Raw genomic sequence first — 12,863 nt, forward strand, 5'->3', positions numbered from 1 at the left:
CTTCGACAGAATAAAACTGAAAATGGTAGGAGGTTATATCGAAGAAACTGTTGTCAAAATATCGTTGTCAGAATGAAAACAGAAGTCCGACTTATTCAAATATTAGGTGGAAATACATAACTCAACAAACAGGTTTTATTTACATATTATGAAGTTTTGACACAGATACTAGGACGTTTCTGAATTTTTGAGATGAGGATATTCCGTCAGCCATAAGTGGATAGATATTATAAACAATAGATAATATATACAGGTAATAAGTAAACACATTAATATACACAAGTAATAAGTATAGAGATAAATATACATTAATATATGGTAATAATTAGTAATAAATAGTAATATTTATAACTAGAAATAAAAATAGGTTTATAGCTCCTAACATTCGTACTAGACTTGGTCGCAGTTTTTAGAGTGCTGGGGAAAATCAATTGTAAAAGTAAAAGTGATATTCTCTTGAAGGTTCAATCCTCAGTGTGGACGAGCGAAAAAATACATTTGCGAATTATTTAGGATCTCTATCAATGGTGGTTGACGGAACAAGAGCACGCTACCCCCGTGAAGTAAATAAAGGCTTCCGCTCGAAATTTCGTCCAAATTCCCAAGTTCGAAATAAACATTCCCGAGTTTGACAAGAGACACTTGATGAAGGTCGAATGTTATGTCGACCGAAACGCTGAAGATGAGAACAATAGTCCGATGCGTAATAATACAAACAGATACTAAGGCTAAAATGGGCAACGTAGATTATATTCAATTTAATCTACACTCTTATGTGAAAATCACCGAAACAGCTGGGCCTATCTTTTGCAAATTTTACAAAAAAAAAAAGTAAATTCATATGTGTCCCGGTGTTCTTAGATATCTTTAGTACAGAAATTCACCAGATAAGTATCGAAAATCGAAAAAATCCGATCTTACAAAATGTCTACTTTTTTCTCTTATAGACAAAAAAGAATAATTTTGCACGGGAATATTTTACATTACACCGGCAAAGGGAAATAATAAAATCTCAGCAAATCATTTCTTTTTAGAAAAAAAAAGAAAAACAGATTGATTATAATCTGGAGGTATAACTTAGTGCTAGAACATTCGACTACAAACCGAATGATTCCCTGTTCAAGCCCGGGCGTACATCACAATTTTATTTTTTTTTCTTATTAGTGATTTCAATTTACAATAAAAGAAGAGGCGTCATTTAAAATCGCCGAACATCATATCTTCATTGGCATATTTTAAAACAAAAAAAAATAATCAGAAGGGTCTTTTCCAGGATATTTAGCATCTAACCCAAATATCAGCTGACAACAAACACAGATGGGATTTAATGAACGACATTATCATTATTATTTTATTACTTTTTTATATTTATTTTCCATGCGAATTTGTCCACCGGGCAAAATATTTCTCGTAATATATAATAATCAATAGAGGATTGCTTCTATAATGATGCATACGCAATCTGTATAAATTCAGATATGTTTAAGCGTATTGTACGACATGGCAACGCCAGGCAGCCAGCTAGTAGATAAATAGACATATGAATAGATACACATCTTGATATATAGATATATGTGTGTGTAAGTTATATAGTATAATCGACAAAAAAATCCGATGCGGTGTTTATTCCGAAACTTTGCTCATCAACATGACAAGATCAATCGTTGAACTTTGATAAGATGGATTTTGACTGAAGTAAATATCGTGGGCAGTCGGTATTTGGCCGAGTAAATATTATCTGCAGTTCAAAGCTTCTTTCTTAGAAATGCGCGATTGTGGAACGCTCTTCCGTTTGCGTGCTTTCCAATTGACTACAATTTGGTCGTCTTCAAGTCCAACGTAAACAAATTCTTGATGAGCCGACCCCTTAAGTAATCCAATTTACAAAAATTCCACTACTAACGATTACTACGATATTGTTCCATTGACTACTGAACACTCATTAACCCTTATCCTCGAGTAGCCTCCGGGCTTGATAAGTGGTTACTCCTTATTAATAACGTATTCTTTAGAGCAACATAGACCTCGCTATCATTTTCAAATATGTTTTTTTTTAATTAAATCTTTTTTAAAATATATTTCGGCACTAAGAGAAAATACGGTAAATATTTTATAATTAATAGATTTGCTTTAAAAATCGAATTCTGTACATTGTACAAGTGGATTTTGGCAGAAACCCTGATTTACTGTTTTAGACATTACATGGAGGCCACCACTTATGAAGACCCGGAAGCCACTCGGAATAAGGGTTATTGCGTGTACAGTAATCAATGTGATAGTATCGTAGTAATCGTTAGTATTGGAGATTTGATAAAGTGTCTTACTTAAGGTAGCGGTTCATCAGGAATTTGTTTATGTTGGACTTGAAGACATCCAAGTTGTAGTCAGGTGGGAAACAGGCAAACGGAAGAGAGTTCCACAGGCGTGCAGTTCTAAGAAAGAAGTTTTGTTCATGGAATCTACGTTTTGATTTAGGCACAGATAAAGAGTTGGGAAAATTATTGACAGTGGTTTCAGCTAGTGTTTATCGTGAACGATTGACGAGGGGGAACCAGAGATTGGAGCTCAGACGAGCACTTGCCATGGAAATAACCATAAAACAAAGACAGGCTCGCAACGTCTCTTCAGTGGGAGAGCGATTGCAGGGAAAAGAAAAGTGCATCCCCCACTAATCCACGAAGTCTATTTTGTACTGTGTCAAGGCAGAATTGGCTGTTTTTAGCAGCTCCTGTCCAGATGCAGCAGCAGTACTCCATGCTTGGACGTACTTGGCTTTTATACAGATAGAGAATTGCATTATTCGATACCGTTTGAGCAATCGACCGATGAGTAAAAAACTAAAAAAAACTAAGCAACTTTACACTATGAGTGTAACTGAATGTCAAGTTGCAAATGTGCCGAACTAACAGGTTTTTCCGGCTACCCCTGCAAAGATCACCAGTATATTTTAAAATAAGATCAGTTAACAGCTATTTATACCGGTCAAACCCAGATGGAATGAAATACACTGTATATCAAGTTCACAATCAGGAGACAAAAAAATGAAAAGAAGATAGAGCCGTTCAGCACACAGGCTACGTAACTTGCACACATATATCGTTATATATATATATATATATATAGTCATCCACAAACAATACGATTTCGTTGATTCACAGATCATCAGTGCGGCTAGAAAAGCAACTACCTCAAGCAAGGATCGAAACCCTATCGCCCAAACGACAGTCGTAGTTCTAACCGTTGTGCTATACAGTTGATGCTAGTCGGGCAGTGAATTAACAATGTTTTGACATTTTCCAAATACCTAAGCTCATGTATATATATATATATATATATATATATATATATATATATATATATATATATATATATATATATATATTGTATTCCTGCACGTCTCCAATTAAAAACGAATAAAGAAAAGTTATAAGATTTTATACTTTTCGCAATCCGTTTTATTCATATATATATATATATATATATATATATATATATATATATATATATATATATATATATATATATATATATATATGGCTTGACTTGTACATCCCCTTCTTTACACTAAGGAAAACCTAAAGTAAGATCTAAGTTTTTGTCTTTGAAAAGTTTGATTTTCAAAAAGTATTTTGCATTTCAACACAATAAAACATATATAAAACAAATATTGAAAGTTTTATACATTTCGCATTAACGGGCCCCGTGTACACTTTATGTGATATCTCCGTTATTTATTCACCGATTGACCTTATTTTACAGGACATGGCAGAATCAAGGACCGTGAGTACACCAAGACCCCAGTGGAGGCTGGGATAAAGAATACACTGTGTTTAATTTTACTACAAGACAGGCTCGTTTAAGAAATCCCAGGGCAGTTTCATGCGTCAGTTGGAATGTGAAAAGGCTCCATCCAAAAGCAGAATTCAAAACTGGGTGGACTACTTCGAGAAGTATGTGATCTTGGAGAACCTCAACGCTGCAGAGAGAACCGTCCAAGCCACTCGGGACGTCCCAAGAAGCAAACAGCCGAGCTGGTCGAAAGAGTGAGAGAGTCTCACCAGCAGAGTCCGAAACGCTCTGTGCGCAAGAGAATTCAGTCCGTCGGTATGTTCCGTGAGACTTGCAGGAGAGTGCAGGTGAACGATATCAGGGCTTACCCATACAGAATACAGACGCTGCACACCCTTACAGCCTCAGACAAGAAGCAGAGGAGGGCTATGGCAGTCAAGATGCTCGAGAAGATCGAGGAGACACCAAGTTTTCTTTAACCTCCTTTGGACCTCAGATGACGCCTACTTCCATCTTGATGGAAAGGCGAACTCAAAGACAAATGTCTTCTGGGGGTCCTCCAGACACAATGAAGTAACCACCAAGCCCCTGAACTATCCTAAGTGCATAGTGTGGGTTGCAATCTCAGCTAGAGGCATCATCGGACCAATCTTCATCGAAGAATCTGGTGCAGCAGTGACAGTCACCAAGGAGCCGTATGTGGAGATCATCAAAACCTTCAAGAGTGAGTTCCAGACCATCTACTCGTCGCTCATAAGCAAGTTCTGGTTCCAGCAGAACGAAGCAAGGTCTCGCACCTCTGTCCCGGGATTAGCTGAAAGAGAACTTCGGAGGCCGAGTGATCAGTCTCAAGACTGATTCTGAGTGGGCACCCCATAGCCCGGACCTAAGCCCTCCCCCCAATTTGTTTCTTTCGGGCTATCTTAAGGACAGAATCTACGCAGGGAAACCCAGAACCATCAGGGAACTCAATGAAGCCATCAGGGAGGAGATGAGAGCCATTACTAATTTGGTAAGAACGTCATGGACAACTTCGTGTTGCGCCTCAAGAAATGCACGGAGCTAAATGGAGGCCATCTAAAACATATGCTGTAGAACGGAGAAAAAAAGGCCGAAGGCCCTAGTGTTTTGATGTGATGTTTTGAATATAATAAAGTAGTTATGACCAAAGTTTCATTTCATTCGGACAAAACACTAAAAACCGGGGCCTAATTAGAGTTGGGGGCCATTTCTTTGGGGTCACTCTTTATATATATATATATATATATATATATATATATATATATATATATATATATATATATATGCGCAGGTGATTAAATGACTTACTGACTAAGTGTTTTTTTTTTAACTAATGATAAAAAGTAATTTTTTGTGTAGTTTCAAATGTTAAAAAACTTCAAAGACTATATATATATATATATATATATATATATATATATATATATATATATATAATAAATTCAATATATAGTAAAGATTTGAAGTTTTTTTTTAAAAATGACTCGTGCGCCACCACCGAGAATCGAAACCAAAAGGTTAAGCTTAAGATGTAGTTTTTCGTTTGACGTTGAGGACATCTTTGATGCAAAGCTAAAAAAATTAAAACATGGACCAATAGCTATTATGTAATGCCGTCATCCGATCTGCAACTGGTAAATTCTTCTTTCACACATTTGCACCGATTTTCCCCGGCGAAAAAAATATTTATAAAGTTTCGCACGTGGTCGAATACACTATATATTAAGTTTCATGTGTACAAACCAAAAACTGACAGAGGAGTTTAGTAGACAATTTTTAAAAATGAATATGCATATGCACACAATTATACACACACACACATATATATATATGTCAAAAACATTGCTAATTTATTACCCACATAGCAGCAGTCGTATAACGGAATGGTGAGCCTTGACTGTCATTTGAGCGGTCGGGTTTCGATTCTGGCTTGAGGCAGTTGCCTGTTTAGCCGCACTGATGAGCTATGAAACAGTACTGTATATTTATGACTATATATATATATATATATATATATATATATATATATATATATATATATATATATATATAGTATAACTCCTATAATTGGAATATCCGCTTCGTTCAAATTCGAGGATTCTGGTCAAGTTTCGTGATAAAGAAATGTGCTGCAGTTAACTTTAATTTTCTAAGAATTAATAAATAGTAAATTAAATTCATTGCTATATGATACGTCAAGTATATATTAAGTTGAGTTCACGATATATTGCAAGTAAGAATTGTTAAATATTATTTACCAGGAACAAAAACATTGAAAATAAATTAAATCTACTCTTACTTGTTAGATATGTATTACCTAAGTTATCATCTACAGAAATCATACATTTATGTAAAATACAGTTTTTTTATTTATTCATTGAATGAGTCTCATCGCAGTTTCTATTTTCGTCGATTGAGCTGTCGGGCGCTTCCATTATATTTCGTAAGCGATCACGGAAATCTACAATGTCTTGGTTCTGTAGCTTCTTTATGAGTATATCTCTTCGGAGTGACATTGCTTGCTAAACATAGTTGTCACTAAAGTAAGGACTTTTTCTAGAAATTTTCTAACCGTCTCCATAGACTTTTCTGCATCATCCCGTGATATTGCTTCATCAGAGTGTTCTTGGTTATTTATAGTAGGGGTAAGAGAATGGGAGCTATCGATATTATCATCACCATGACTGCCTTCAGGATATTGATCAGTAGTTTCCTCATCTTGTTGCACCCACATTTCAACATCATTTGCATTAAGTGATTTAAGAACAGCGTGATTGGTCGGTAACCGTTTGGTTTCAAGAAATTTTTCTAGACCAGATGTATTCTCTCAGTTAAGAAGCCTTTGGCGCTGGACATAATTTACCCCATACTTTTGTTAATGTTGTTGCTGGAACTTGATTCCATGCATTTGCGAGAGAAAATATGGCATCTTTCATCGTAAAAGGCGCTGAAAATCGCTTATACTCACGGTACTATTTATCATATTACTCATGAAATCATTTCTGTAGAAACATTTTAAGTTCCAAATAATCCCTTGATTTATAGGTTGGATGAGAGAAGTCACATTAGGTTGTAAGTAGCACACAGAAATATTCCCGCAAGATGATACTAGTTCTGACTCAGAAGGACGTGCTCTACAATTGTCCAACAGAAGCAAGCAATTTCTAATTCAAGAAAACGCCTCTGGAAAACTGGCACAAATACTTGCAAAAATCATTTTGCACACAACTGTTGATTCATCCATCCATTTCGTGGAGAATAATAGGATACTGGCAAAGGCGAAACTCCTTCCAATACTCGGGGACACTTTGATTTGCCGATGACAAGAAGCTTAAGTTTATGAGTTCCAGAAACATAGGCGCACCCAATCAATGTTAGTCTTTCTTTACTTAATTTGAATCCTTTTATTTTCTGCTCCTCGGATCCGGCTAATGTTTTTGTAGGTAAGCACTTCCAATTTACGCCACTTTCATCAGCGTTGTAAACATCCTCTGGTGTTAAACCATAATCGGCAATTATCGTCTTGAATTTGCCACAATAATTTGATGTTGCATGTGTGTTGTGGTGTTCGCCTGACATTGTTAATTGTCTTATACCATCATCATCTTCAGCCCTCACTGAATTTCATATCTTCTGCGATAATCAACTCTTTCTTAAGAGATTTTGCTTTAGCAATTAACATGGGCCCAGATATTGCTACACTTTTTAAAAAAATACATTTTCACCCCAAACAAGGCTCATTGCCACTTTGGTGTAGGGGGCTACTCACGTTACAATTGAACTTCTGCATGCTAGGACAGTTGGAGAAGCAGGGACCTGGAATGGAATTCCAGGGTCTAGCGGTTCTGGGGAAGAAACTACTGGAGTAGAAAGATCTTTTACATCTAGGGGCTCTACTGTGTGGGGGGTGGGATTTAGCTGCCTGTCGGGTTTGTCGAGGGTGTCTACGTCGTGGGGGCACAAGTATCTGCAGTTCGCCAGAGCACTCGCCATTAAAATACTTGTAAAACAGGCAGAGGGATGTAACATTTCGTCGATGGGACAGAGGCTGAAGCTTAAATGCCAGATTTGAACGTTGTCTAGGAGTGAGAGACTAGTAGCAGATCCACCAGCCCAAACGTGACAGCAATACCCCATACATGGGCGAATGGTGGCCTTATAGAGGTACAGGATAATTTCGGGTGTTAGCAGTTTTCTAGCACGATAACCGTCTTCGTAGCGGCCCTGGCAATGCTTTCAATGTAATTGTTTCAACTTATGTTTCCTGTGAACGTTAGGCCAAGCAGTTTGAAAGATGTACTCTCAGATAAAGAGTCACTGGCCATTGCTATTGGTGGCAGAGAAGGTTTCTTTTAATCATTGTACGAAACCAGTTATATCTTGGCAGCATTGAATGTGACCATCCATTTTTGTCTCCATTCCACTACAGCATTCCGTTTTGCTACAAACCACTCATGCAATATTCAGTCGAATTCAGCTTGCTTTGGTCTGTGAAGAGTCCTTCTTTTGACATGTCTTTTATTTGGAGAGAAAGGAGCAACCTCCAACATTTCCCCCTTTTACTTTTTGATGTAAAACAAGGTACGTCTTCCGATCTTATAATCTCTCAATATAACGCTATTTTCAACCCCAGCATCTAATTTTTCTATAATTTGACGTTTTTCAAGTAAAATCAGTGTAACTTGTTTTATTTTAGAGTTGCAAGCCATTGTGATGGATTGTTTTACACTATTTTAAATATAGCAATCTGAAAACAGTACAGTTAGTGTAAATTAATCATCAATAGCTAATCTGCATTAATTACATAGTACCAATATTAACATTTCTGCGCAGTATTTGACTAAACCATTTAAACAGTTTTACTGCAACTCCGCATAAAATATGCTAATACAATTTCAATGACGAGACAGTTCAAGTTTAGAGAAAGTCGAGGTTTAGAAGAAGTCCAAATGAGAGGAAGTTCAACTTTAGAGGAATGTCAGATTAAAGGAGTTTTACTATATATATATATATATATATATATATATATATATATATATATATATATATATATATATATATATATGTATATGTATATATATATGTGTATATATATATATATATATATATATATATATACGAGCAAACAATTAATAAAACATGTTAAACAAACACTTAGAAATGAGTTAAAAACATATTTAATCTGAAAAGGAAACACTAGATAAGTGGATAGTCCTTAATCCACGGAGTTTCGAGAAATAGTTTCTTCTCATCAAAGGGTAGGAATTGGCAAAATGCAGGATAGGATTTTGCATGCAAACGTATTTGTTGAAACAACAAGTAAGTCAAAGATCTCACTTGAAAACAAAAAAGTGAATCAGAGGGAATATGGTGAAGCATTTTGCTAATTCCTACCCTCTGATGAGAAGGAAAGTATTTCTTCGAAACTCCGCAGATTAAGGACTATCCACTTATCTAGTGTTTCCTTTTCAGGTTTAATATGTTTTTTTAAAACTCATTTCAAAGTGTTTTTTAACATATTTTATTAACTGTTTGCTCGTATTATAAGCTCTATCTCCTATATGATTTTATCGAGCTTTTACATCCGGATGAGCTTACTTTATAAATAGTAATTCTTTAATATTTATATTATACTTTAATTTTACTATTTTGAATCATTTTGGTTAATTTAATTGTAATTTTTCTTTTCTTTTTATTTTATTATATATATATATCTACATATATATCTACACACACATATTTATATTTATATTTATATATATATATATATATATATATATATATATATATATATATATATATATATATATATATATATATATATATATGTTATGTCTCGGAAGTAGAGTGAAAGGCACATCTTTTTTTTCTTTTATTAATATTATTTAATTTTTTTTTCTTGTACACATGTTTGTGAATTATTCCATGGATTTCTGCCTTTGGATTATTATGGACCATCTTCTTCCAATTACGGGATTTCCTTGGATTTTACTTGTACAAATGGAAATTCATTTAACTTTCTTGAAGTTTTACATTTAGATTTTACCGTCATTGGATATTTTATCTTCCACCAGACTATACATTCATGTGTAATCACCGTTTTGTTTACCATATTCCCTCTGCTTAACTTATTTTGTTTTCAAGTAAGATCTTTGACTTACTTGTTGTTTCATCAAATACTTCTGCATGCAAAATCCGATCCTGCATTTTACTAATTCCTACCCTCTGATGAGAAGGAGAGTATTTCTTCGAAACTCCGCGGATTAAGGTCTATCCATTTATCTAGTGTTTCCTTTTCAGATTAAATATGTTTTTAACTCGTTTCAAAGTGTTTTTTAACATATTTTATTAACTGTTTGCTCATATATATACATATAAGTGGTTTGTGTTTACCATAAAGGTTTTTTATGCAATATTATGCAAATATAAATCATGTAGAATATCCGCATGAATATAATTACACGTAATAGTTAACTAAAGATGATCATCTCATAAGAAAACCGAAATAAACTAATAGGGAATTAATTAAAAATGAATGTTTAAAAAGATATGAAAGTGAGCTAGATCTTTTGCAGATTAATCCAATTTTACGACCCATGTATAACAAAATTGTGTTTTCCTTTTAAATAAATAGAAAAACCGGATTTAAATATGAATATCAATACACAACCCCCGCAAAATGTGTGCGTGTATATATATATATATATATATATATATATATATAATTATTTTCTACTATAATAATTAAATACCTACAGACACTAGTGTTTCATCCTTTCGGGAATCTTCAGTGTAGGGTGTCACGATTACTACCAATCGAACGATTCGAACCCCGTATCACGAGACATCTCTGGCTCGATTAGCGGAGACCTAATCCATTCGGCTACCATTAATCGCTTGAAATAACGTTGAATTTTAAACATCTTAATTTTAAGTGTTCATTTACGTCAGTCAGACAGTGATCTAATCGTTATACGATGATCTACGCATAAGAGCTAAATTGACCAACTTTTAATTCAACTGAAAGTGCTCAACGATAAGAAACGAATTTCTTAAAGGGCTGTCATAATTATTTTCTACTATAATAATTAAATACCTACAGACACTAGTGTTTCATCCTTTCGGGAATCTTCAGTGCAGGGTGTCACGATTACTATCAGTCGAAGGATTCGAACCCCGTATCACGAGACATCTCTTGCTATATATATATATATATATATATATATATATATATATATATATATATGTATATATATATGCGTATGTGTATGTGTGTGTGCGTGTGGAGGTGTGTGGAGGTGTGTGTGTGTGCGTGTGTGTGTGTGTGTGCTAGAATATTTTCATCCGCAATTCTATGCAATGCAATAAATGTGCATTAATATGGTGGAAGCAAATATTTTTAGGAAATTTATCATCAAACAAGAAACTATAAAAATGAATAATTAATTAAAAATCGTTTTTCTTTTTCAAATTACTACGCGTTCGTTTTTCATTCCTAAATAGAAAAATAGGAATGAAATCTCGTTAGGGTTTGTGTTCCTTGATAGAAGCGCTGGTTGGGTTTGAATAAAATAAATACGTATTAGATATGTTTTAAGCTAAAACAACGCGTTATTACAAAATAAACAAATATTTATTTTGGTTGAAATTTATATTGAAATTCATAAATATATTTCGGAGATACACTTCATCATCAGTATGTCTTTCTTTCTTTCTTTCTTTATTTTTGTATTTATTTTATTCAAACTCAACCAGCGCAAGGAACAGAAACCCTAACGTTGATTTCGGTGAGACCAACGCAACGTTCCGATATTCTGAAAGACTATCGTAAAAACAATTACGGATGCTATGTTTTAGCAACAACATGGGGGAAAAAAGTGTATCTTCGAAATATATTTATAAATTTCAATATAAATTTCAAACAAAATAAATATCTCTTTATTTCGTAATAACGCGTTGTTTTAGCTTCAAACGTATCTAATACGTATTTATTTTATCACGAATGAAATCTCTTTGTCATTAAGAGACACAACTGTGTATGCGTCTGTGTGTGGGGGGTCTGTTTGTGTGCGTGCGTGTGTGTGCGCGTGTGTGGGCGTGTGTGTGGGCGTGTGTGTGGGTGTGTGTGCGTGTGTGTTTGTGTGTATATGCGTATGCGCATATGTATACGGTTAAAAGTTAATAGTCTACAAAATATTAAGTGCAGCGTTCGACTAAATATTAGGTTTTATGAAGCAATGTGACAGAGTTAATGCAAAAATCAATACCTGCCTTTCAAACACAGAGAAAGATCAGAAAATAGATAAATTTATATAACACATATATATACATATATAATTACTGTTGTTGTTGTTATTATTATTATTATTATTATTATTATTATTATTATTATTATTATTATTATTATTATTATTATTATTATTTGTTTGCGTTCGTTTCCAAGCATTTTGTAGGATATCGCGGCTTAAAACGCGACATTGTCGGGTTCAGCATCCGACTTTGGTGTCAACCGAAGACTTAAGTCTGATCAGGCCGGATCAGATCTGTTTGCATTATCTCCGATTCCGAGCGCGCTGATTCGACATGACCTCGGGATCAGCGCCTGAGCCGGCGAGGCGAAATGAAAACTAAAGCACACACAAAAAAATCAAACGGGGGAGCTGCCATTTCAAGCTATCAGTCAACTCTGGTTGAAAACAAAGAACAGGATCAGGAAAAAGACGGCGACTTGACGAGACGAATTACGAAGCAAGACACGACGATCACACCACCGAATTGAAAGAGATACAACTATGAGAAGAAATGTAGAAATATATTTAAAAAAAAAAAAAAAGCTCGGTTTAGTGGATAATTCAGACATTTTCCAGATAAAACAACAAAAAGATAAATTGGTAAAAAGCACAAAAATGTTACCAAAAGAAAAAATACATTCCTATTCTACCTACCCGAATAAGCAGGGTTTTTTTTTTATTTTCAACTCATTTTAAAGTGTTTATTTACGTTGAAAATATTATAGTTTCTAGACGTAAGTTAGAACAAGAAAACAAGCCTGG

General features: G+C 34.4%; 1 protein-coding gene across 1 annotated transcript in view; it reads right to left on the reverse strand.

Annotated features, from left to right (window-relative positions):
- The window catches only part of LOC145297791 (uncharacterized), a 35,811-nt gene that overhangs the window by 11,546 nt on the left and 11,402 nt on the right, over positions 1-12,863 (reverse strand). The window lies entirely within an intron of this gene.

Source organism: Euprymna scolopes, chromosome 18 (assembly GCF_053919585.1).
Source record: "Euprymna scolopes isolate OS-2025 chromosome 18, ASM5391958v1, whole genome shotgun sequence".
NCBI classification, from domain to species: domain Eukaryota; kingdom Metazoa; phylum Mollusca; class Cephalopoda; order Sepiida; family Sepiolidae; genus Euprymna; species Euprymna scolopes.